This window comes from Erpetoichthys calabaricus, chromosome 9, assembly GCF_900747795.2.
Source record: "Erpetoichthys calabaricus chromosome 9, fErpCal1.3, whole genome shotgun sequence".
In the NCBI taxonomy this organism is placed as follows: Eukaryota; Metazoa; Chordata; class Cladistia; order Polypteriformes; family Polypteridae; genus Erpetoichthys; species Erpetoichthys calabaricus.
Genome location: NC_041402.2, coordinates 132,059,638 through 132,087,039, shown reverse-complemented (window position 1 = coordinate 132,087,039; position 27,402 = coordinate 132,059,638). Strand labels below are relative to the sequence as shown.

General features: G+C 38.4%; 1 protein-coding gene across 2 annotated transcripts in view; it reads left to right on the top strand.

Annotated features, from left to right (window-relative positions):
• The window catches only part of meak7 (MTOR associated protein, eak-7 homolog), a 514,074-nt gene extending 488,861 nt beyond the window's left edge, over positions 1–25,213 (top strand). The window contains exon 9 of one of the 2 annotated variants that reach the window (XR_007935732.1): positions 25,203–25,213. The gene's annotated coding sequence lies outside the window, so the exon portion shown is untranslated. Of the gene's footprint in view, positions 1–13,696; positions 13,708–25,202 lie in introns of those variants that run through there. The other variant, XR_007935733.1, reaches the window with a different exon arrangement.
• The last annotated feature ends 2,189 nt before the right edge of the window (positions 25,214–27,402 follow it).

The following is a 27,402-nucleotide window of genomic DNA, read 5'->3' as shown; positions in this document are numbered from 1 at the left end:
CATCTCTTCCTGCTTGTGCAAAATATATATAAGAAAACCTATTTATTAACCAGTTCCATTTTGAACTCTGTTCTGTAAAGATGTGTTTTTGGTTTTGCTACCTGAATTTTCAGTATATGGGGTCACCATCCCCAAACTTTCTCTGCCTCCGACTCTTTTTCTATTACAAAGTAACTAACTTTGGAGAAATTATGGCACCACCAGTGATATAGGGCTGTGACAAAAATAGTGAGGGATCTGCTTGATTGAAGAAAAAGTTAAATGCAACAGAAAGCAAACAAATCAAGATTTCTTGCTTGAAAAGCAAGTGTACTAAGCATCACCATATGAATCTTGCTGTTTTTCTGTCAATAGATCACACTGTAATGTTTTTTGCTACATTCTCTGGCTCAGAACCACTGAATCACCCTTGCCTAGCCCCCCTAGCCCCCAATGCAAGATAGAAAATTATCCCCTCCCATGAGAATAAGAAAGAGAAAGAGAAAAAGAAGAAAAACATAAGCAAAAAAAAACAACTTACTTCTTAAATATGATAGAACATTTAATAGTTGGCAAAAGACAGTCCATCACAGGCTGGCATGGTTATTCTAAAACAATGTTAATAAATTCTTGCAATGTTTAAAAAAGTTTTGGACATATCCTGTAAGCAAGAATTTGATTTTTTATAATTTGAGATACAATAGAAAATCTCCTACAGTCTGAGTTATAGAAGGTGGGTTGGGCATTAGGGTTAGCCTGCATGTCTCCCTATGCACTTTAATCCCATCAAGGAGAACATCAAATATCACATTTAATGCATTAAGGATGATTGAAACGCAGTGATAATTTGAGAAATATTTCAAGATTTTTGTCTAAAATTATATTAATTTAGTGTAAAACATATGGCCTAGTGACACCATTGACAAATGGCAAAACTTGCAGAATGGATTTTGGACAATTTTAAACAAGACAAGTTCTGATCGATGAAAGACCTTTAGTTGAATTATGGAATACTTTGTGTATATAGAACTAGAGTGTATTCCATGTATGGCTGAATTCTCTTTTCTAAGATGCCTATTGAAACATCCCATTCCCACCATTCCCTATTGTCTTTGAAGGAGATAGTTTTTGAATTAGATAGATAGATAGATAGATAGATAGATAGATAGATAGACAGACAGACAGACAGACAGACAGACAGACAGACAGATAGACAGATAGATAGATAGATAGATAGATAGATAGATAGATAGATAGATAGATAGATAGATAGATAGATAGATAGATAGATAGATAGATAGATAGATAGATAGATAGATAGATACTTTATTATTCCCAAGGGGAAATTTACATAAAGGGGAAATTCACATAATTTTTATATTTTGTTGAAATGCTTTCTGATTCTTCATCAAAATTAACCAGTACAGCCTCTGGGACTTATATGGGTGTGAAGTGTGGAAGGAGAGGTAGGTTTCTTTTAACAAAACGTCTAATTTGCATATAGGAAAAAACATGTGTAGCTGAAAAGTTGAATTTGGAGTGTAATTATTCATAAGATGCAAATGCATTGTCTGTATAAAGATATCTAACTGTCTTAATACTTAGCATTTACGTCTGAGAAGGAGGAAAAAGTTGATAATCATGTATACGTGCAACAGATACTTTTATCTTTCTCTCCCTTGAAATGTGTCCTGTACTGGTTCCACCTTTTAAGTAACTGGGTGGACAACTGGACTACTGCAAGAAAGATTTAGAACAGGATTTATTTTCCATTGCAAGCCAGGCCAGTGTGAATGAATGAATTTCTGTCAATTTATAAGCTCTTTCTGTGCGTATATTTGCAAGCCAGTAGTAAAATTGAAAGTTAGGATGTGCCTAACTTTTCTGGCCTCCCCACTTATCAGACTCCTCTATAGAGAATTAAAAAACAATTTCTTTACATGAGAACTCTGCTTCTCTATTATTTATATATCTATCATCTGTATTCGAACTACCATGGTGCTGAGGTGTCACCTATTGTACAGCTGCGCTCGGATCCTAATTTGAGATTCTGAGGTGGTTTGTCATGTGGTGGGTGCAGCAGCACACTACATCAGTGCAGGCTCCCAATCTCCTCCTATTATGCGTAAGTGCACATTATTTATATTTGTATGTTACTTATTCATTTTTTATATAATGTCAAATAGTTTTTTTGGTGCTGGTAACTATTTCATTGACATCTTGTAAGGCACTTTGAACTTTGCATCCTTTGTTTGCAAATGTGCTATAAAAATAAATGATGCTGTTGTTGTTGTGCCATCTTTTGCTTTAGAACTTTATAGAGTCACTGTGCCAAATGGAGAAAATTGGCTGAAGATTTTAAATGAAAGAAGACCATAAGAAAGGGTGTAGTACATGAAACGATGCCTAAGTCACAACCGGAAGTCAGAAAACAATTGACAGAGCCTAAAACATTAACCAGAAATCATTGTCAAAAAGGGATAAGCAAGAAGCCGAGTACTAATAAAAACACAAAGTTTGCATGCAATAAGTAATCATTTTTATCCATTGAGGATATTGACCTTTATATTGATGCAGTCATCACTGTGCCGTCCCAATACATTATGGGATTATTTCCATTGAAACAGTTAATGTGAACATCCCAAAAAAGTGGTGCTGATTGGCGAAACAAAATTGTGTCAAAACTGATGCTAAAAAAAATTAACTTTTAAATAACATTTCCAATCAAAAAACTAATCACAGAAATTGATATCTCCATTTGTGATCAACCCCAAAAACCTGTTGTCACACACGTGTGAATAGGAGGCAGCTGAAGGGCTTAACGACTGATAGTCTCCTGCAGATCCCACCAGGAACCGCTACCTCAACATGGGACACATCATTTCCGGCCCCGGCCCCGAGGATGACGTCACTTCCCCCAGACTCCCTATAAAATTTCACTCCCTTCCTCTGGATTTTAGTTCTGTTTTGGACTCTGTCTTGAAAACACTACTCGCTCTAAAATGTTTTTTTGCTTTTGCAGCCAGGAAGACATTATACGTGTGGCTGCCCTAAACCTTTGCAACGTCTGGTGTCCTTCCTTATAACACTGTATAATATAATTTACAAACACTCAGAGAACTGAGAAAAAAATGATAGAAAATTTCAAAAATGGCAAGTCACCTTTTGAATGCATGGCCTTTTTGAATTCCAGATTGATGATGGTGCAATTGAATCTAATTTCTTAAAGAATTTGTTTATGTATGTAGGGACAGCAGTTTTGGGAAGATGTTCACTTTTGACAGTGTTATTTCTCCCTGCTAAAGTGAGATGGAGGGTTTGCCATCTGTTAACAGCATGCTTGATTTTAATCTTAATATTTGATATTGGAAAAGGTCTTTACTGTTTTGATATTATCATTGATTAGCTATCCAATCAAATACGGTGTGCTAGAGAATTCACTGGGAAAAGCACACTTTTATTCAGATTAAGTTTAAATTGAGAGATCTTATGAAATTCTTCTAACAGAGAATTAGTGAGAGAATTAGAACAGAGTTAGTCTAAGACTAACAGTAGAGATAATTGTGGGCCTGATACATAAAGCACCATATCATCTGCATATAGTGATATTTTTTGTGTGAGTCCTTCTCTGATTATCCCCTTTATCTCTGGTTTCTTCCGGAGATGAATAGCCAATGGTTCAATGGCAAATACAAGAAGTATTGGTGATAGTGGACACCCTTGTCAGGCACCTTGTTCTAGTTAATGTAATCAGAGTTTGTGTTATTAATAAATTCGGTATGGTCTTGTGATATTACTGAGGAAAACACTTTCTCAATCCTTTCTGCTAAGACTTTCACTAGTGCCTTAATGTTATTATTCAAGAATGAAATTGGTCTAAATGATCATAGTATAGTAAGTCTTTATTTTTCTTTGGAAAAAGTTATTAATGCTCAATGGAATGTTTAGGGTAGAATTTTAACCTTCCTTAGCTTCATTAAACATTGTTAATAATAAGAGAGCCAACTTACCTGAAACTGTTTTATAAACTTCACTATGATTACCTGTTTGGGCCTGCAGCTTTTACACTTTGGAGTGAGTTTATGCCTTCCTGTAATTCTATAAGTGTGAGAGGTTTATCAAGTTCTTATGTACTCAAAATATTCAAATGTGGTTTTTGTACTTTATCAAAATACCCTGTGGGTAGTGTCTCCTCTTCTTTACACTATGCCACATTTTAAGTGTGCAGCATAGAAAAAAACTAGCAGTGCATGAAGAACAAATACACATAGAGTATACTTTACACATATAGAGATAATTTGTAAGATTCAATATATTGTCAATAAATAAATAGGAAAGTCACTGAGAAAGAAAGCAATGTCTTCATTTATGTCATTCTACAATTAATTAAGTATTAGTTCTGCTCGGTCAAAGGTTTGCATGCCAGCCATGTGTGGAATCTTCACCTTCTCTTTAATTTCCCATTTTTACTCCAGGCATTCCAACATATCCCAAAGATGTGAGTGTTTTGCCCGTTAGTACTACACACAGTGGGTATGAATGCAAATGTTTTGGCACATCATTAAACATTTACTAACAGTAGGTATAAATAAGGTTTTGAAAATTTACATTTCACACATTATAAGCTGATGTATTTTTTTCAAAGAATTGCTTCAGGTTTAAAATATTGAAAGAGACAGGGCAAGAGAGATAGGAAACTCCCAGGTGAGAAGCTGGTGATGTCATTATCGAGTAGTTTTGCTGTTTCTTTAATTCTATTGTGGCCTTATGCAAAAAGCAGCTTTTATTAATGAAAGTCCTAAGGACTGACTTGTTTAAACTTTTTTTATGCTGTATCAGGCTGCTTGGAAATACTGCAGCTAGAGCTATGGTGAAAGACAGGTAAAGCTTCCTGAAAATACAAATTTAAAGAGAGTTTTTCTGATTCAGTTTTTAATTCACTTTAATTTACAGTCATATTGAGTTTGCTGTACCCACAAATGAAATCTACATGCATGCATGCATTTTCAAACATTCTTCATCCATTTCATGGTCAACCTTGTAAACACAGGACAACAGCCAGTCTATCACAGGACACGCTAATTCATATAAGGCTAATGTTTATAATCACAAATATACCTAAAATACTAAAAATTTGCAGTATGAAATCAGATGGTAATTGATATTTAGGAGGCATGAAGCAGCAGTGCCACTCCTAAATTTTTAGGTGCATTCACATGTAATATGACTGCTCATGAGTGTCTGTCTGTCTGCACAATACAGTTTTTCTCCCTGTGGACTTTTATTTTAATCTGGAATACTTATTCTTCAATGAAATGTATTCAAATTAGTTAGACAATTGAATTTTCATTGAGATATTTCAAATAGAGTGTGCTGTACAAAGTTTTGAAATTATATAATTGCTCATTGACAATCTTTGACAAATTGGTACACTTGACAGTTTTAAAACAGACATTTTATGGCGGACTTCAATTGCGGATAAGTTTACTGTTTCAAATTTATTTGAAGTTTTTTTCTTTTACTCATCAAATAGCCACAACTGATGGCAAAATCAATCCTCAGGGTAGGTAGTCAAATGCCAGGAGAGTTGGGCATGCAAGTGATTTGTACACCAGCTCATTTTTTCTGCTGGTTGAGGTATGTTAACTGTAAAAGTAGAGAGAAAATAACAAAAAAGCAAAATGTATTAATATAATGAGTATAAGAGGAAAAGAATAATGTAAACATTGCTCTATAAGATATAAAAATTGACAAAATGCCACAGAAAGATTTGGGGCAGTCACCCGTATATTATTTCCTGGCTGCATATGGAGTAAATAATAACAATTGAAGTGTACAGGTCAGAGTTCAAAACAGAACTGACTTGCTGGCATCAAAATGGCGGTTTTAAGGTGGAGCAGAGGAAGTGACGTTATCTCTGGGGCCGGAACCGGAAGTGATGTCATTGACCCCCAAAAAAAAAAACAACCTTAACCAGAAGTGGCATCATCTTTTTGGGGGGGTGGACCGGAAGTGGAGTCATTGAGCCCAGAACCAGAAGTAACGTCATCAGAGCTTGGTACAATTTCCTGTAACTGGTCTGCAGAAGAGTGAGAGAAAGAGTTAGTGTACTCTGCCATCCCCTGGTGTGGCATGGAATTACTCTCATTAAGACCCTTTAGCTGCCTCCCATGCACACGTGTGTGATAAAGCACAGAGTGAACAAATATGTATTCTGGATTTACATTACACTAAAGACAGCCTCATTGCTACATTATCTGCACATTATAATGATTCAGGATTTCTCTTACATTGCAATTTATCTGCAAAGATTCATAATTGTATTCCAATATGGTTTAAAGGAGCCAACAATTGTGCCTTCTGTCAAAAATGATATGTTTGAGAAATCTGAACTTCAATTAGTCACAGACCTTCCTAAAGCAACAACTAACAGCAGCACATCAATTGATGCCATTTTTACATCACTTGAATTGCAATCTGCTGTCTGTGAAAGCTGTTGAGCCTCCAGAAATCTATTTGTGTAACATTTTTAGCTACATGACATGGAAAAGTCCTGTTAAAGAGGATATTCGGTATTTAATGTTGTTTACTAATGCATGTAATTGCATTCTATTAACACCATTCTTTTAGAGTATGACTCATTTTTACAAAAATATTTAACAAAAAAGAAATTAAAACAATGTGAATTTCTCCAAGGGCGGCACGGTGGCGCAGTGGGTAGCACTGCTGCGTCGCAGTTGGGAGACCTGGGGACCCGGGTTCGCTTCCCGGGTCCTCCCTGCGTGGAGTTTGCATGTTCTCCCCGTGTCTGCGTGGGTTTCCTCCGGGCACTCCGGTTTCCTCCCACAGTCCAAAGACATGCAGGTTAGGTGGATTGGCGATTCTAAATTGGCCCTAGTGTGTGCTTGGTGTGTGGGTGTGTTTGTGTGTGTCCTGCAGTGGGTTGGCACCCTGCCCGGGATTGGTTCCTGCCTTGTGCCCTGTGTTGGCTGGGATTGGCTCCAGCAGACCCCCGTGACCCTGTGTTCGGATTCAGCGGGTTGGAAAATGGATGGATGGATGAATTTCTCCATTTGTTAGCCTACTCAACTCTACAGCATCTTCCCAATGAACAATAAGTTTTAAAATGGTCATGTCAATTCAAACGGAAAGACGATGGCAGGTCACAAGGTGGTAATACAGATGGATTCTAGGAATCTCAACGGTTTCCCTAGGTCAACCATCTACTGCAAATCCTACGCAGACACAAGGATCCCATGGGTTGCTCACTTTTGGTACTGGGGCAGCTCTAACAAATATGATGATGTACTCTGTTGGTTAGAAGTGCTAAATGTTACCAATAGCATTGCAGATGGTTCCTTCCTAACTCTTTCACCACTTGGTCATGGTTGCCATAGATAGTGTCCTTAGGGCAGTAGCCGAAGATATGTTTCAGGTTTCCTTTTCCTTAGCACAATAGTCATGCTGGTGCTTTGACCTTCTCCATATATGGAGGTTGGATGGGCTAAGCAGAACAAAGTGGATCATGAAAATGATACGCTGGGGTGCTTGCACAAGCTTCCTCCACTGCTGCTTGCACCTTTTTCTAAACCAGCCTATGCTGATCCCTAGTTTGGGTCCACCAATACTGCATTGCTCCCAAGGCCAACCTTTACAGTGACAAATGCTTCACCATTCCCCATGGTCTCCATTTCTTCTCCATTTTCAGTTTGATACAAGCATTGGAAACTTTAGAGTCGATGGAGTCCCTGTACTGCAACACCTCCCTTGCAAGAGCCACTATAAAATAATTGTGCAGATTACTGAGAAGAAGCCTAAGCTTGGTTGTGATGCCATTCAAGGCAGTTTTGCCCAGGCCTCAGGGAACACAAAGACACCTACAAAGGACTCTCTGAGTTATTAATGAGACCTCAAATATCATCAATAGCCAGAGGATGTGTGATAGAATGATGTGATGACAGATGCAAATTTTGAACTAGCCAGACACACCTCCCTTGACCACCACAGCCAATCATGATTCAAGTGCAAGGTTGGTTGCACCCTTAAGGTTGTATTTCCTAAGCTCTCAACTTTCTGTGACCAATTTGTTTGACATTTCACCAACATAGAAGCGAAATGTATGTGTAACTTTGCCCCCTCTAGCATCAAAATTTTAACTGTTTTAAAGCTTATCCTTGCCCATGTGACAAGCCTCACAAGACCCTGCAAAATTCCCCAGCCTTCTGGCACTGATATAGTTTGTGTTTGTCACCCATGAATGCTCTTATTAGTGGTTGCTGCAACTTCAACAGAGGGCCTCTGCACTCCACATCAGTCACTTTTACAAGCATATTCATGGATTAGGCAAAGGTGACTGCAAACATGGAACAGTCCATTATAATGCCTTATTTAAGCCATTTCCACTATGACACTGTGGATACTCTTAAGTGAAAACTGTCAAAAAAGTCTGATCATGCATGGAATACAGCATAGCTTTCTCCACCAGCTTATGGGATATCGAGCCTCAGCAGACTTCAATAGATCTACCTCTCTCAAGTCTCCTTTGCCCTCCCTGGCTTTAATAATAAACTCTAAATATCACACATTTAAGAAATTAATTTGTAATACATCATCCTGCTTTTAAGAAATACAAAAGAGTCATTCGTACCATAATCTTCTCAAACCTGCTTAATCACATTCAAGGTTGTGTGATTAAGCATCTTTTGACATATTTCCTTTGGAACAACATAGTGTGGCAGACAGCCAGGACCCTTACTTGGCCAGGATGCCTTCGTAAAAGAAGAACTGGGGAAGAGAACATGCACAGGGCATTATCTTCCTCAGAGTGCTAGGTGGCTACCCCCCAGGTTGCAGTGGTGCTTTGGATTCCCACAGGGCTTCATGGGAGTTGAAGTTCAGTATAGCCATGTTGGGTTCCGTGGGTGCTGCCAAGGGGTGCTGCAGGGATTGCAAAGTCCTACTTTGTCGGGCTTCCACCTCACCTGGAAAGGCTTCAGGACCATGATAACAGTCCACCGTAAGTACTCCCAGGTGCAGGATAAAAGAAGCCCACTGCCACTGCCCCAGGAGCCAGAGTCAGGAGGGAGAAGATGAAGTTTGCTGGAGAAGAAGTGAAGGAGAAAGCAGAGAGAAGGACATAGAGATAGAGAGAAGAACAAACAAAGAAGGCAAAGATAGAGTGCTGTGTACTGCTTTGTTTGTACTGTGCTGTGTGCAGGTGGGAAACGAGTTGGGAAGCATTTCCCACTGAATAAAGCCTGTGTTGTGCTTGTGGAACTTTTGTCTGCGTCTGTCTGTGTTGGGTTTGGGGAGCTGGTGTGCCCCCTGCAGGCCACAATAGATATTAAATTTAAGAACAAACATTCATTTTTGTACTCATGGTTTAATTATTTGGGTAGCTGCACAATTATTAAATAAGGAGAGCAGGTTGTTGTTTTCAAATTCTTGTCTCCCATGTTGAATTTGATTCTGTTTGTAATATCATTCCTGAAATGGTGATCAAGTTAATCTATAGAAATGCAGATTTTGCTGTTGTGAACCCTCTCTCCTCTATGAGTGATTTATATATAGGAAATATTGAGTTATTAGACAGAAAATGAAATAATGCTCAAATAATGAAACATCCTTGTGTAATGCCATTGTGCAATGCAAAATTTGATAATATTGATTGGAAAACCATATATACAACCCCAAATTGACATTGTCTGACAAATAAGGTTAAAGAAGTCACTTATAGAATTGTGAATTTGATTTTTTCCAATTTCAAATAATATAAAACATCATTTTCCCACTGACTTATCAGAGGAGAATTAGGATTCTTCCAATTTAACAAAAAAAGTCTGCGTGCCAAAAGTGTAGTGAATGCAATCACCGTTTGCTTGTCCTTCTCCAATTCAAGTCCGTCTGGAAGAATACCAAACACAGCTGTTAATGGGTTAGGAGGTTTGTGACCCCAAGGCTGTCTGAAAGGCACTTAAAAATTTTTATCCAAAATGATGTTAGTTGGTGCAGGCCCAGAACATGTGACCCAGTGAGGCAGGAGCTTGGTTGCAGCGTTCGCAGGTTGGATCCTGCTCTGGAAACATTTTGGACAGTTTTAAGCGAGACAGATGAGCTCGATATATAATTTTTAGTTGAATAATTCTATGCTTTGCGCATATAGAACTAGGATTTTACTTCTATTGCGGACCAAGCCTGTGTATGTTCATTTATTTGTGTCCAGGTTTTTATGGCTTGTATGTTTGCTGCCCAGTAATAAAACTGAAAATTAGGTAAAGCCATGCCACCTTCTGCCTGAGGTCTTTGTAGGGTCGCTCTTCGGATACGTGGGTGTTTTGAGTTCCAAATGAATGAGGTTATTGTTGAATCTAACTGTTTAAAAAACGATTTATTGATATATATTGGAATGTTTTGAAATAAAAAGAGAAGTTTAGGAAGGATATTCATCTTAACAATGTTAATTCTTCCGGCTAGAGTGAGATGAAGGGTTGACCATCTATGCAAGTCTTGCTTAATTTTTTCCATACCGACGGCAAAATTTTGTTGATAAAGAGCTTTATGTTTACTTGTGATATTTACCCCTAGGTATTTAAACTGATCTGCTATGGTAAAAGGTAGGGTGTCTAATCTAATATTATATGCTTGTGAATTCACTGGAAAGAGTATACTTTTACTCAGATTAATTCTAAGACCAGATATCTTTTGAAATTCTGTTAGTGCTGTTAAAACAGCAGGAACAGTGTTTTCTGGGTCTGATATATATAAGACCATATCATCTGCATATAGAGAAATTTTCTGTTCCAGTCCTTCTCTGACAATCCCCTTTATCTGATAAGAATTTCGGCAGTGAACCACCAGTGGTTCAATAGCGATTGCAAACAACAGTGGCGACAAGGAACATCCTTGTCTGGTACCACGTTCTAGTTTAAAGTAGTCTGAACAAATGTTATTAATACAAACTGAAGCTTCTGGATTGGTATACAGTAGTTTGATCCATGCACAAATATTCGGGCCAAACCCAAATTTCTCCAATGCAGTGAAAAGGTAGTTCCATTCAATCATATCAAATGTTTTTTCTGTGTCTAATGATATTAATATCTCTGGGGTGTTTGATTTTGCTGGTGAATATATAACATTAAACAAGCATCGGAGATTGGAAGATAGGTGTCGGCCTTTAATAAATCCAGTTTGATCCTGTGATATTACCGAGGGCAGCACTTTCTCCATCCCTCTAGCTAGGATTTTTGAGAGTATCTTAACATCATTATTCAGGAGTGAAATTGGTCTGTATGATGCACATTGTAACAAGTCCTTATTTTGTTTAGGAAAGACGGTGATTAATGCTTGTCGAAATGTTTGAGGTAGTATTTGGTTGTCTGTAGCTTCTGTAAATGTTGCCAATAAGAGGGGAGCTAGCTGAGTGGAGAATTTCTTATAAAATTCTACGGGGTAACCATCAGGGCCTGCTGATTTCCCGCTTTGTAGTGACTTTATAGCGTCTAGTAATTCTGTTAGCGTTCCTCAGCACTTAAAGCATCTATTTGTGGTATCTGTGATGTATCCAGAAATGCATTAGATTGTGTGTTGTCTTCTTTGGGCTTAGTAGAATATAAAGACTTATAATAATCTCTAAATGTGTGCATTATATTTTTATGGTCAATAATTTCTTCTCCATTCTTGTTGGTGATTACTGGTATTGCATTGCAAACTTCTTGTTTGTGAATTTGTTGAGCTAAAAGCTTATTAGCTTTTTCTCCGTGTTCATAGTAATGATGTCTAGACTTATAAATAAGTTGTTCAGTTTCTTTAGTTGTTAAGATGTTAAGTTCTGTATGCAGGGCCTGCCTTTTCCTGTGGAGAACTTCATTTGGACGCCTGGCTTGTTCTTCATCTATTCTAGTAATTTCACTTCTTAGTTCTGACACTTTCTTGGTTTCTAATTTATTTCTGTGGGAAAGATATGAAATAATCTGTCCTCTTAAGAAGGCCTTTAGAGTTTCTCAGAGTGTTCCTGCAGAAACCTCTGTGGACGTGTTTGTCTTTAGGAAGAAGCTGATTTATTTGATATAAATTCTGTGCAGTTCTTGTCTGCCAATAAAAGAGGGTTAAGACGCCATCTACGAGGTGAGTGTAAGGGGCTTAATGATTTTAGCTCCAAGACTAGAGGGGCATGGTCAGAGATAACAATTGTGTCATATTTGCATGATTTAATTGTAGGCAGGAAATTATTATCTATAAAAAAATATTCAATTCTTGAGTAGCTATAATGCACTGGTGAGTAGAACGAATATGTTCTTGAGTTTGGGTTAAGAAACCTCCAGGGGTCTGATAAGTTGTGATCATTTAAAAACTGTGTAATTGTCTTTGCAGTATTAGATGTCGTCCCCCCTGTCACAGGAGTCCTATCTAAGAGTGGATTTAGAACACAATTAAAGTCCCCAGCCATTATAATTTTATGAGTGTTCACATTGGGAATGGATGCAAATAGATTTTGCATGAATTCCTTATCATCAACATTGGGTGCATAAACATTTATCAAAATCATTTTACTGTTATATAAGTTGCCCATGACCATCACATATCTCCCTTCAGGGTCCGATACCACATCTGATGCTACAAATGGAACTGTTCTGTGTATGAGAATTCCCACCCCTCTAGTTTTCTTTATAAAGCTAGAATGGAACATTTGGCCAGTCCAGTCTTTTTGTAGTCTGAACTGATCCTTGCTTAGTAAGTGGGTCTCCTGTAAAAATACTATTTTAGCGTTTAAGCCTGTTAGGTGAGAGCATACTTTCTTTCTCTTTAATTCGTGATTCAAGCCTTTCACATTCCAGCTCACAAAGTTAACTGTCCCATCATGGAGACATTGATTCTGAGTTTTTAATGTCATTTTATAGTTTTAATTGGTAATGAGGCAGTTTTAATCTTAGTTTCAAGATTCCCCATGAGTTATTGCATTTTAGCCTATTGTTGCATTGATATTTATAATTATAAGGACTACAAGAATAGATTAGATATAACCTGCTCTCCTTCTCTCCCCACTTTATCCCCCCACCCCCCATTTTGCCTCCCCACATGAGGCTAGATCCCACTTTGCGATGTCCCGGTCCTCAGACATACGAAGAGACAGAGCACGTCCAAAACAAAACAAACCCCACCCTGCAGTGGCGTTAGAGAATTAAAACAGAGATATCTTTTGCAGCTAAATTCTTAATACTATCTGCCAAAAATATTATCATTAACAGTCTTTAAGCCTGAAATAATCTTCAGCGCTTTTAAGTTATTAAGATATTAACATTAAAAAAAAATAAAAAGAATCAACCCTGGGAATGATTTTAAAAACTAGTCTAGGATAAACCTAGTAATTCCTACTGTAATAGTATAATGGTAATAGTAGAAATAGTAGAAAAAGCAATAAACCAAGGGTATGATGTTAACCAGTCTACTTTAAGGTATAGTAGAATAAATTTAAAAAAAAAAAAAAATCCTACTTTAATTACTTCCACACTTTCACACTCACGTCTATAACTCAATAACTCTAATTAGAACATAAACATATAAAGTCCAGATAAAGAAAAGGATGTATAATTATAATACCAGTCTCTTTAAACATGGATCCAGAGAGCAGATCATAGGTCCTTCCCATGCCTTGTTAGAATACAGCTCCTTATTAACTTTCAAAAAAGTGTCGGAAACAGCTTCTTTAATTCCTTTTCAGCTTCTTCTTTGCTTAAGAAAATATAATATTGATCTTGAACTTCCACTTTCAGTTTGGCGGGATACAAGAGGCTGTATTTGATATCGGCTTTCCGTAGCAACTTTTTAATGTCAATGTAGGCTGCACGTTTTGCAGTTGTTGATGGTGAGAAGTCGGGGAAAATACGAATAAGATTATTTTCAAATATAATCTGTTGCTTGTGTCTGAGAAGTGCCATCACATCAAGCTTACATCGTAGTCGCTCGAAGCGGACAATAAAAGACCTAGGTTTAAAGGTGCTTGGTCTGTTTGTGCGATAAGCCGCTGCTATCTCAATGTTGAGTTTAAAGTCATCTCCAATTATTTTAGACAGTAATTCTACTGCAAATTTCACTGGGCTTGAGCTTTCTAGTTTCTCAGGTATACCCTCAATTCTTATATTGTTTCTTCTGCACCCATCCTCCAGGACTGCAAGTCTGTCTCCAAGTTTTTTACATTCGGAATTCGCAGCTGTGGCTTTTTCATTGGCGTTAGACGCCAGTTGTCCCGCTGTTTCAACTCGAGCTGTGAATGCCTGCTTAACGTCTTCCAGCTGATCTGTAACGTCATTAATCTGGTTGGCAAGCATTTTCAGTTTGGATTTAGTTTCTTCGATGTGTCCCACTAATTTCTCCAACATGCCTTTAAAGTTCACGTCAAAACGTTTAAATAGACGCGTTTCCTTATCTTTGTTATCCTTCTTAAGCTTGTTCTTAAGCTCAATGGTCGCCTTCTTAAGATCATTCTTGTTATCTTTCTTAAGCTCATTTATGGCCATAACCATGGCAGTGGCCAGTGTAGCGATCATCTCTTTCAGTTCGGACAGTTCGCTTCGGCTTTCGTGCTCTGCGAGTGGAAATGCAGCTCCTGTTACAGCAGGTGCTGTGGGCTCGCGATGAGTAGATGAGAGCACATCCTGCAGGGCCTTTTCTAGTCTCGAATGATCCTCAGAAATCGGCGATCCATCGCAACCTGCATCACTTGCACCTTCGCTCCCATTTTCACTCTCGACTGGAGACGATACAATGGAGCGGGGTCCCAGGAAATCTGCGCATTCGTCTGCCTGTCAGTCAGGTCAGTCTCCAAGAGGCCATACCTTGCACTCGGGCCGGATGTCTGTCCAGACTTTGATGCAGCTTTAAGTTTCTTTTCCGGTTCTTTCTGACTTTTCTTCTTGTTACTCATGCTTGTATATTGTATATTGTAGTGGAAGTTCCTTGGTCGGGTTAAATACAGGATACCTCTAAATAATATGAAATACGTGGGAAAATAAAGCCGCTGCTAGCGGAGCTCTGCTTCAGACGTCCATCTCCTATAAACGGACGAAACCAAATACACTTATAGAATTGTAAATAAAATGTATCCCACTCTACATGGCCAAGTTTAAACATGGTGAAGATGAATTTGTATGTTTTCTGTTAATGGAAAAGAAACCATATTTACATCCAATCTTTTTTGGGTGGAAATTTCAAATTAAATGTCTGGAGCTTTTAAGATTAGCGTTAACTTGTTGTGTTATGTGAGGAATAATACTGTACTTATAGAGAAATGATGGACATTATTAATTTGGTATTGTTAATTGGGAGATGTTATATACACACAGCTAAATGGACTAACAGTCCTCCAGTGTTTATTACATTTAAAATTGAACTTCAGTGGTATTTAAATTTATTATGTAAGCAGAAACATAACAAGGCAAAGAGAACATTTGGAATATGTAAAAAAACTTAATTTGATGTAATAATAATAATTCATTACATTTATATAGCACTTTTCTTAATACTCAAAGCACTATCCACACAGGGAGGAACTGGGAAGCGAACCCACAATCTTTCACAAGCTCCTTACTGCAAAGCAGCAGCACTACCACTGCGCCACCTGTGAGGACATGTAAAATAGATACATCTGGTTTCTGATGGACTGTATTGTATGTTTTTTGAGTATTAATTAAAAAAGAAAACCTTTAAAAGACTACAGTACTTTGATGAGGACACTCCTCCCCTGGTGATATCTTTCATCTCTACAAAATCCTTTTTATCGATGAAATAAGCATCGTGTGGGATAAGAGCGGATGTTCCAGCCAGGGAGGAGCATGGGTAATTACCTGGACAGGAGGTCCAAGAGAAATGATGGACAGATTGGCCAGCTGGGTGGAAAGAAAACTCAAGCCGGTATAAAATAATGAAAGGCCGGAACATGGGAGTGGTTCCATCCCCCATGCGTTAGGTAGCAGTGGTCCTCTTTATGAGAACCCAGTCGTGACACCTGCAGGGGTGCTAGTGAGATGAAGTCCAGAAGTGCAGCCCTGTACGGGTCCCTTTGGATCAGGGGAGAACTTCCCTACTTTCATTAGTACTTACCAGAAGACCAGGCATGGCTCCAGAAGCATTCCTGGGTCCAGAATAAAAGGAAACCCACTGCCACACATGGTCGAGTCAGAGTCGGGAGGCAGTGGGCAACACTCAACTGGAGGGGAGATGGAGGAAAGGCTGTGTGATTTGTGTTTGATTTATTGTATATTGTGATATATTGCTGGGAGAAGGTGCATTAAGGAATAAATATTCTTTATTTTATTCTTTTAACATGTGGTGTATTGCTGGGTCTGTGGTTTTGGGCTCTCGGGTGCCTTCTTACAACTGCTTATCCTTTTCCACTTTCACTCTCATCTTCCTCTGTTTCCTATTTGAACTTCCTCCCCCCTTGACTTCCTCACATGACCTTTTCATCCATTTGCCATTGTATTATTATTGCAACCCCAACCTAAGACTCGTCTGGGATCTCCGTTCCGTCGTGTAGGTGCATCACCACTAATTTCCCCTCTGCCTGCCCTTGTACAGGCAAATAGCGTTTGACACAAAGATGACAAATGAGTGATGAGAGACAGACCAGAATTACTGCTAGTTGATGGTGTTACAAAACTCTAACTATTCTCTGTTTATTGCATAATTTAATGCAATAAAACTGTCTTTTCTGAGGTGGTGTGATGCAAAAGGTAGCATGAATCACTGTTGTCTACACAAAGCAAACACTAAGTCAGCTATGTGAGTGGCTGTGACTGTAATTTAACTTTTCTAACTCTCTGTCTACTGATACACATAGTAAGCACCAGAAAAGTGTCATAAGAACATGGGGTGATGTGAGCAGGCCTGTTAATCCCTTTTCAGCAAAGTTTTGCAAAGTTCCCAAAGGTGTTATTCTACTGTACTTGAGCCAATTATAATTTCAGTCATTTTAATGTAAGCTTGAAATGATCCTTAGGCCCATTTAGTTAGGTTTATTGTCGTAATGTGCATTTCAAGGTGACTGATTTAAAGGGTGCATGGGAAAATGGATGGAATGAAGTCTCATTACTGTTTTGCTATTATGCTGTCTGGCTGGAAGGTCACAACCTGGAAGAAGAACCCTGAACTCATCTCATGTGAGGTGACACATTGTGAAAAGAGTGCGTAGCATGTAAAAAAAACCATAAAGGTGAAGAAAAGTGGCAGGGACAAACTTTGGGCAACAGTGACAAGAAGGATCAGGTTCTAGAGCCATTAGACACCGTTAACAAGGAGAAGGGAACATAGGCACACGTAGAAAACTGCAGGGTTCCAGGGTCTGCCCCAGTAACTGAGAAACAGGCAAGCACTGCCACACGATACAAAAGGAAGCATTTTCCAGATAAGAAATTGTATTGCACATATAATGGAAAATTGTAAAAAAGAGAGACACTTTACAGTTTAGTTGTTTCTAAACATTTTAATGATATGTTAGATGATTGAGGTGAGTTAACTAATTTCACTTCTGCATAATGCCTCTAGGGCGGCACGGTGGCGCAGTGGGTAGCGCTGCTGCCTCACAGTTGGGAGACCTGGGGACCTGGGTTCGCTTCCCGGGTCCTCCCTGCGTGGAGTTTGCATGTTCTCCCCGTGTCTGCGTGGGTTTCCTCCGGGCGCTCCGGTTTCCTCCCACAGTCCAAAGACATGCAGGTTAGGTGGATTGGCGATTCTAAATTGGCCCTAGTGTGTGCTGGGTGTGTTTGTGTGTGTCCTGCGGTGGGTTGGCACCCTGCCCGGGATTGGTTCCTGCCTTGTGCCCTGTGTTGGCTGGGATTGGCTCCAGCAGACCCCCGTGACCCTGTGTTCGGATTCAGCAGGTTGGAAAATGGATGAATGGATGGATAATGCCTCTATCTGCTGGAGTAAGGGTGGGCAGTAAACCCACCATCCGTAATGCAGGGAAGCCACTGGCCATTTGAAGCTGGAGCCACTGTATCCAGCAGCCTGGCTTCAAATCTCCCACTCAGTCTTTGTCTGTGTGCAGTTTGCATTTTCTCTCTATGTTTACATGGGTTTTCCTCTCACAGCTCCAGTTTTCCTCCTAAATCAGTAAGAACTTGCTGGTTAGGCTGACTGCTCATTCCAAATTGCCCCTGTGTGGTTGTGTGAATGTGGGCCCTGAGTGGTTGTGCCATCTTGCCTATGGCTGTTTTCTTCTTTGCACTTGATGGTGTTGGGGCAGGCTCCAGCTCCTGTGCTGCTAAACTGGATTATGTGGTTTTAAGAATAATAATTTATCTTTTGAACATGAAAGAGGCACTACCCTAGAATGAAGATTTCTAATAATCCCAAATGGTTGTTATAGAGGTAAACAATCATTTATAACTCTGTCTTGACTCATATTCCCCCACCCCACTCCCATGTTATTATCTCAGTGTGCTCCAGCTCCTGCCCTCCTGACTGTGGACCACCTGGAGCTCTAGCTGTGAGGTGCTTTTAGACACAGTCCCACCAAAGCCCTGGAATCACTTCTAGCACCAGTGAAGATTGCTGTAAACCCCCTTTGGTGCCCCTAGGCCTTTTACAGCCTTCACAGGGCGAGGTTTCTAAGGCAGCTGCTGCTTAATGAGGACTTCCATTTGCCTACTAGGAAGTCTTTCATTTTCTCTGGCCATGGATTACTTCTGTTTTTGGTGCCATCTCTGTATTGCTTTACAGTACATACCAGCCCAAAACAGTGCCATTCTTTTCTACGCTGACATGTGTCATTTGTGCCAGGACCTAATGCTCCCATTATGCCAGAGTCTTGCTAGACCCTGTAGACTTCTTGCTCACATTTCTGTAACGTACTACGCTGCCCATGAAATCTTCATTGGCAAACAGTAGGTGGAGCAGAGTGTCTTTAAAACAAATCTGGGTGTTTATGTAAATTCATTATGTACTGTAATTAGTCATCTGAAAAGTTTGTAATTGCATTTACCTGTGAACTTATAGCACTCTGAGTGTGCACTCACTTAAGACCATTCTATAGAAATAAACTGAAACAAATAGCAAGGTCATTCTCCTATTTAATCTATAGTTTATTTTATACTATTTATTAATATAGTTGCAGTTATAATGATCTGCTTTTTTCAAAGAGAATAGAAAAACACATTAATTGGATTGTTACACATCTTTGAACTTTTAGGGGTCTGCTTCAATTTCCTTGCATGATGTGAACCAAAACCACAATTACAGGCTGCTGGAGCACATTCACCCACTGCACAGCTCGATAAGGCCGACAGCAGGCTTAACTGGGGAAGTGGTCTAGTTCTGAGAAACAAGCTGGCAAAGCCATGATAGTCTGACAAACAACCTGAAGCGGAACTTACAAGGTTCTTTGTCTTCTGCCAGTCTTGGTTTTCTTTGATCATTGCTTCTAAAAGACGCATTTAAGTTGTTTACCAAAGGCAGTCAAATGTACCATACTTGCTATGTCTGGCATAAAAATGATATGTTTGTAATTTATATATTATTGTTTGGTAAAATCTTCTGATAGAATTTGTTAAAAGCTATCTCTTATGTGTTATTTTTAGCCGTGGAAGCAGTTTTATGAATGTGTTACAAACTAAAAGGCAGGAACTAACCCAGTACACTGTAGATGAATGGGTTTGTTGTTTGATTGTTGTTTGACAATATTACTCAAACAACATGCTCCAAATAATTAATTTTAATTTTTTTTTTCATATAATTCATTATGAAACCTTCGGACAGACTTATACATATAATACAGCAAATTTCTGAACCTAGATCTATGTTTTACATGATCTTTATCTGTATTGAACCTCAGCTATCTGTTTGCTTCATTAACTGCTTTCAAATATTTTCCTTTAAAAATGACAATTAGAAAGCCACAGATAAAAGAGTTAATATGTCCTAAAGAGATCTGTTAGCGCATTTCCATTCATACATGTCTGCTCATGGTAATGCTTACTGATATGAAATAAGGGCAAAAAATCTTGCAAGGTTAAATTGGACAGGGGAAGCAAATCTGTCTATGTCTCTCTATTATAATAAAAAAAATCCTGCAATGAGACAAGACTTTTTGGAAGATTATTTCAAGTCCCACGAGTTGAGACCTTGGGCATGAGATTTTTTCAAGTCCTCTCAACCACTTCAACCACGCACACGGTAATCTCACCTCTCATTCGTATGAATGCTTTTGACAGACACATTTTCTGCTCTCGCAGCTCTTATAAATTTTAACGTTTTCCTCACTTTAAATTACCAATTAAAGAATATGTTTTATGTCCAACTCTTATTGAAAAATTTCATCACAAAGGGTTATCAATAGAAAAAATAAGTACACGGGCAATCCTTTTTTTTATTTTTTTTTTTTATATTTTTATTTTATTAATTTTCATTGTAATCATTCCATACAAATAGATCAATTTATAACCCCACAAAATTGAAGACAAATCAAACCCCACCCCTGAGAAGGAGAGCTTAGCCGAAGGAGAATTGCTTAGGGCTTTTTAATAAGACAACAATATACAAAAGAAAGGGAGAAATAAATATATATGTAAATAAGAGATGGAGAAGGGAATTAAATGCGGTAAAAGTTATTTCTCTTATTCTAAAATAATATTGATTAAATCCTGCCAGGTTTTGAAAAAATTTTGTACAGATCCTCTAACTGAGAATTTGATTTTTTCCAATTTCAAATAATATAAAACATCGGTTTCCCATTGACTTATCAGAGGAGAATTAGGATTCTTCCAATTTAACAGAATAAGTCTGCGTGCCAAAAGTGTAGTGAATGCAATCACCGTTTGCTTGTCCTTCTCCAATTCAAGTCCGTCTGGAAGAACACCGAACACAGCTGTTAATGGGTCAGGAGGGATTGTGACCCCAAGGCTGTCTGAAAGGCACTTAAACATTTTAGTCCAAAATGATGTTAGTTGGGTGCAGGCCCAGAACATGTGACCCAGTGAGGCAGGAGCTTGGTTGCAGCGCTCGCAGGTTGGATCCTGCCCTGGAAACATTTTGGACAGTTTTAAGTAAGACAGATGAGCTCGATATATAATTTTTAGTTGAATAATTCTATGCTTTGTGCATATGGAACTCGAATGAATTCTCTGCTTTGCTACCTTCCACTCCTTTTCTGATATATTGATTAAGAGATCTTCTTCCCAATGTCCTATTGGATCTTTGAAAGGTAGGGACGCTAATAAGATTTTATATAATGCGGAAATGGTGTTTAATTCCTCGAAATTGAGCAGTATTTTTTCCAGCATTGTGGAGGGTGCGAGGTGGGGGAAATCGGGTAATTTCTGTTTAACAAAATTTCTAATTTGAAGATAGTGAAAGAAATATGTAGCTGGGAGGTTGAATTTTGAACGCAATTGTTCAAAAGATGTAAATATGTTGTCTATATAAAGATCTCTGAGCATTTTAATCCCAAAAAGTTTTCAGGTATTAAAAAATGAATATACTTGCGAAGGTTGAAAGAGGTGGTTCTCTTGCAGCGGTGCCACCGATAAAAGATTTTCCATCTTATAATGCTTTCTAATTTGGTTCCATATTCTGAGTGAGTAAAGCACAATTGGGTTATTAGTATATTTGCGATGACTTACATTTATTGGAGAGCAGAGCAGGGAGTATAAAGAAGTACTATAGGATTTTACTTCTATTGCAGACCAAGCCTGTGTATGTTCATTTATTTGTGTCCAGGTTTTTATGGCTTGTATGTTTGCTGCCCAGTAATAAAACTGAAAATTAGGTAAAGCCATGCCACCTTCTGCCTGAGGTCTTTGTAGGGTCGCTCTTCGGATACGTGGGTGTTTTGAATTCCAAATGAATGAGGTTATTGTTGAATCTAACTGTTTAAAAAACGATTTATTGATATATATTGGAATGTTTTGAAATAAAAAGAGAAGTTTAGGAAGGATATTCATCTTAACAATGTTAATTCTTCCGGCTAGAGTGAGATGAAGTGTTGACCATCTATGCAAGTCTTGCTTAATTTTTCCCATACAGACGGCAAAATTTTGTTGATAAAGAGCTTTATGTTTACTTGTGATATTTACCCCTAGGTATTTAAACTGATCTGCTATGGTAAAAGGTAGGGTGTCTAATCTAATATTATATGCTTGTGAATTCACTGGAAAGAGTATACTTTTATTCAGATTAATTCTAAGACCGGATATCTTTTGAAATTCTGTTAGTGCTTTTAAAACAGCAGAGACAGTGTTTTCTGGGTCTGATATATATAAGACCATATCATCTGCATATAGAGAAATTTTCTGTTCCAGTCCTTCTCTGATAATCCCCTTTATCTGATAAGAATTTCGGCAGTGAACCGCCAGTGGTTCAATAGCGATTGCAAACAACAGTGGCGACAAGGGACATCCTTATCTGGTACCACGTTCTAGTTTAAAGTAGTCTGAGCAAATGTTATTAATACAAACTGAAGCTTCTGGACTGGTATACAGTAGTTTGATCCATGCACAAATATTCGGGCCAAACCCAAATTTCTCCAATGCAGTGAAAAGGTAGTTCCATTCAATCATATCAAATGCTTTTTCTGCGTCTAATGATAGTAATATCTCTGGGGTGTTTGATTTTGCTGGTGAATATATAACATTAAACAAGCGTCGGAGATTGGAAGATAGGTGTCGGCCTTTAATAAATCCTGTTTGATCCTGTGATATTACCGAGGGCAGCACTTTCTCCATCCTTCTAGCTAGAATTTTTGAGAGTATCTTAACATCATTATTCAGGAATGAAATTGGTCTGTATGATGCACATTGTAACAAGTCCTTATTTTGTTTAGGAAAGACGGTGATTAATGCTTGTCGAAATGTTTGAGGTATTATTTGGTTGTCTCTAGCTTCTGTAAATGTTGCCAATAAGAGGGGAGCTAGCTGAGTGGAGAATTTCTTATAAAATTGTACGGGGTAACCATCAGGGCCTGATGATTTCCCGCTTTGTAGTGACTTTATAGCATCTAGTAATTCTGTTAGCATTAGAGGTTTATCCAGTTCCTCAGCACTTAAAGCATCTATTTGTGGTATCTGTGATGTATCCAGAAATGCATTAGATTGTGTGTTGTCTTCTTTGGGCTCAGTAGAATATAAGGATTTATAATAATCTATAAATGTGTGCATTATATTTTTATGGTCAATAATTTCTTCTCCATTGTTGTTGGTGATTACTGGTATTGCATTGCGAACTTCTTGTTTGTGAATTTGTTGAGCTAAAAGCTTATTAGCTTTTTCTCCGTGTTCATAGTAATGATGTCTAGTCTTATAAATAAGTTGTTCAGTTTCTTTAGTTGTTAAGATGTTAAGTTCTGTATGCAGGGCCTGCCTTTTCCTGTGGAGAACTTCATTTGGATGCCTGGCTTGTTCTTCATCTATTCTAGTAATTTCACTTCTTAGCTCTGACACTTTCTTAGTTTCTAATTTATTTCTGTGAGAAAGATATGAAATAATCTGTCCTCTTAAGAAGGCCATTAGAGTTTCCCAGAGTGTTCCTGCAGAAACCTCTGTGGGCGTGTTTGTCTCTAGGAAGAAGCTGATTTGTTTGGATATAAATTCTGTGCAGTTCTCGTCTGCCAATAGAAGAGAGTTAAGGCGCCATCTGCAAGGTGAGTGTGAGGGGCTTAATGATTTTAGCTCCAAGACTAGAGGGGCATGGTCGGAGATAACAATTGTGTCGTATTTGCATGATTTAATTGTAGGCAGGAAATTATTATCTATAAAAAAATAATCAATTCTTGAGTAGCTATAATGCACTGGTGAGTAGAATGAATATGTTCTTGAGTTTGGGTTAAGAAACCTCCAGGGGTCTGATAAGTTGTGATCATTTAAAAACTGTGTAATTATCTTTGCAGTATTAGATGTCGTCACCCCTGTCCCAGGATTCCTATCTAAGAGTGGATTTAGAACACAATTAAAATCCCCAGCCATTATAATTTTATGAGTGTTCACGTTGGGGATGGATGCAAATAGATTTTGCATGAATTCCTTATCATCAACATTGTGTGGATAAACACTTATCAAAATCATTTTACTGTTATACAAGTTGCCCATAACCATCACATATCTCCCTTCAGGGTCCGATACTACATCTGATGCTACAAATGGAACTGTTCTGTGTATGAGAATTCCAACCCCTCTAGTTTTCTTTATAAAGCTAGAATGGAACATTTGGCCAGTCCAGTCTTTTTGTAGTCTGAACTGATCCTTGCTTAGTAAGTGGGTCTCCTGTAAAAATACTATTTTAGCGTTTAAGCCTGTTAGGTGAGAGCATACTTTCTTTCTCTTTAGTTCGTGATTCAGGCCTTTAACATTCAAGCTCACAAAGTTAACTGTCCCATCATGGAGACATTGGTTCTGAGTTTTTAATGTCATTTTATAGTTTTAATTGGTAATGAGGCAGTTTTAATCTTAGTTTCAAGATTCCCCATGAGTTATTGCATTTTAGCCTATTGTTGCATTGATATTTATAATTATAAGGATTACAAAAATAGATTAGATATAGCCTGCTCTCCTTCTCTCCCCCCTTTAGCCCCCCCCCCCTCCCGTTTTTGCCTCCCCACATGAGGCTTGATCCCACTTCGCGATGTCCCGGTCCTCTGACATACGAAGAGACAGAGCACGTCCAAAACAAAACAAACCCCACCCGCAGCGGCGTTAGAGAATTAAAACAGAGATATCTATTGCAGCTAAATTCTTAATACTATCTGCCGAAAATATAATCATTAACAGTCTTTAAGCTTAAAATAATCTTCATCACTTTTAAGATATTAAGATAAAAAAAAAAAAAAATAAAGATAAAAAATAAAAAAAGAATCAACCCTGGGAATGATTTTAAAGACTAGTCTAGGATAGACCTGGTAATTCCTACTGTAATAGTTTAATAGTAATAGTATAAATAGTAGAGATAGCAATAAACCAAGGGTATTATGTTAAACAGTCTACTTTAAGGTAGTAAAAAAAAAAAAACAAAAAAAAAAATCCTACTTTAATTACTTCCACACTTTCACACTCACGTCTGTAACTCTAATTAAAACATAAACATATGATGTCCAGATAAAGAAAAGGATGTATAATTATAATACCAGTCTCTTTAAATATGGATCCAGAGAGCAGATCATAGGTCCTTCCTGTGCCTTGATAGAATACGGCTCCTTATTAACTTTCAAAAGAGTGTCGGAAACAACTTCTTTAATTCTTTTTCAGCTTCTTCTTTGCTTGAAAAAATATGATATTGATCTTGAACTTCCACTTTCAGTTTGGCGGGATAAAAGAGGCTGTATTTGATATCGGCTTTCCGTAGCAACTTTTTAATGTCAATGTAGGCTGCACGTTTTGCAGCTGTTGATAGTGAGAAGTCGGGGAAAAAACGAATAAGATTATTTTCAAATATAATCTGTTGCTTGTGTCTGAGAAGTGCCATCACATCAAGCTTACATCGTTGTCGCTCGAAGCGGACAATAAAAGACCTAGGTTTAAAGATGCTAGGCCTGTTTGTGCGATAAGCCGCTGCTATTTCAATGTCGAGTTTAAAGTCATCTCCAATTATTTTAGACAGTAATTCTACTGCAAATTTCAATGGGCTTGAGCTTTCTCTTACACGGGCAATCCAGCAGTGAGAAACGATGAAGTCAAATGAATTAATGCCAAAAATGTCAATCGGTCACACGGCAAATTGGTAAAATGCGTATCAATAGACTATGCTGGAACAATTGGTGGTGATCATGCAGAACATGAAAACAACAACTTACAATATTCCGAAGAATAACTACAACCGTTAACATCGTCCGGTCTTCCACCGCACGAATTACTGTAGAAAGAAGGATGTATCCAAGAAAGATAATGTAGTAAATGTTCCGCGGATAACATTAGACAACAAAGGAGATCTTGATATGCCATTTGTATTAAAATGTTAACAGTTTTCCGTTAGAATAGCTTTTGCAAAGACAATTAACAAATCTCTGAGCCAAACATTCGAAAAAGTCATTTTATTTAATAGAGAGAAAGAAACGAAATTCAATCATGGGCAGTTATACATTGTGTTGTCACAATGAAAGTGCAAACACAGAATCAAAATTCAATACAATATTGACGAAAATCCATCCATTCATCCATTATCCAACCTGCTATATCCTAACTACAGGGTCACGGGAGTCTGCTGGAGCCAATCCCAGCCAACACAGGGCGCAAGGCAGGAACAAACCCCAGGCAGGGCGGCAGCCCACCGCAGGACACACACACACACACACACACCAAGCACACATTAGGAACAATTTAGAATCGCCAATGCACCTATCCTTCATGTCTTTGGACTGTGGGAGGAAACCGGAGCACCCGGAGGGAGAACATGCAAACTCCACGCAGGGAGGACCCGGGAAGCGAACCCAGGTCTCCTTACAGCAAGGCAGCAGCGCTACCCACTGCGCCACCGTGTCGCCCATTGACGAAAATGTAATTCAAAAAATTGTTTTTACTGAAGTTTTATAGTAAAGGTGTAAGTTTAAAAAGTATTTGCATGTTAATTTCACTGCGGTGGGTTGGCACCCTGCCCGGGATTGGTTCCTGCCTTGTGCCCTGTGTTGGCTGGGATTGGCTCCAGCAGACCCCCGTGACCCTGTGTTCGGATTCAGCGGGTTGGAAAATGGATGGATGGATGGATGTTAATTTCAAAGCCAAAAAGAATGAAATTGTATTATCAATGAATAACTCTAACGCAACATGAAACATAATTTACTTTCAAATTATTTTGTTTTACTCTTTTTTAATATGGTTAATTACTCACTGTAATGTAAAATAGTTCTATTATGCATATGTAACAATTCCCATGAAAATAAAAATCTGTTTAAATTGTACAACTGCATCACTATACATGAGCGATGTTGGCGAGCGAAGCGAGCAGGGGGAAAAGCCCCCTAGTAAATAAAGAACAAAAATGCCTAATTCCATTAATTTGCTGCCACTCTGAACTAAACTGACACCCTTTAAGTTATTTGTGTGTCCTTAGATGACTGAGGAGTCCAGTCTTCTGACACACACCTTGGGATATTAAGAGCAGATTACTTAGTTAGGGAGTGCTTCTCATAAGGGCTTTCCTTCCTTCCTTCCTTCCTTCCTTCCTTCCTTCCTTCCTTCCTTCCTTCCTTCCTTCCTTCCTTCCTTCCTTCCTCCTCCTCCTTCTCCTGCTTCTTCTTCTTTTTGTTCTTCTTCTTCTTTTCCCAGTTCCCTGGTAGGTTAATAGGCCTGATCAACCCCATCCATACAGCTCAGTCCTGCACCATCTCAGCTCTTAGATATGTGTTTACCCCACCCCAAATATAAAAGGTATTTTGAAACATAATCTGACTGCTATTGAACACACCTCAACTGACTTTTGAATCTTCCTTTTTGTCCATTTGTTTCTTTAAAA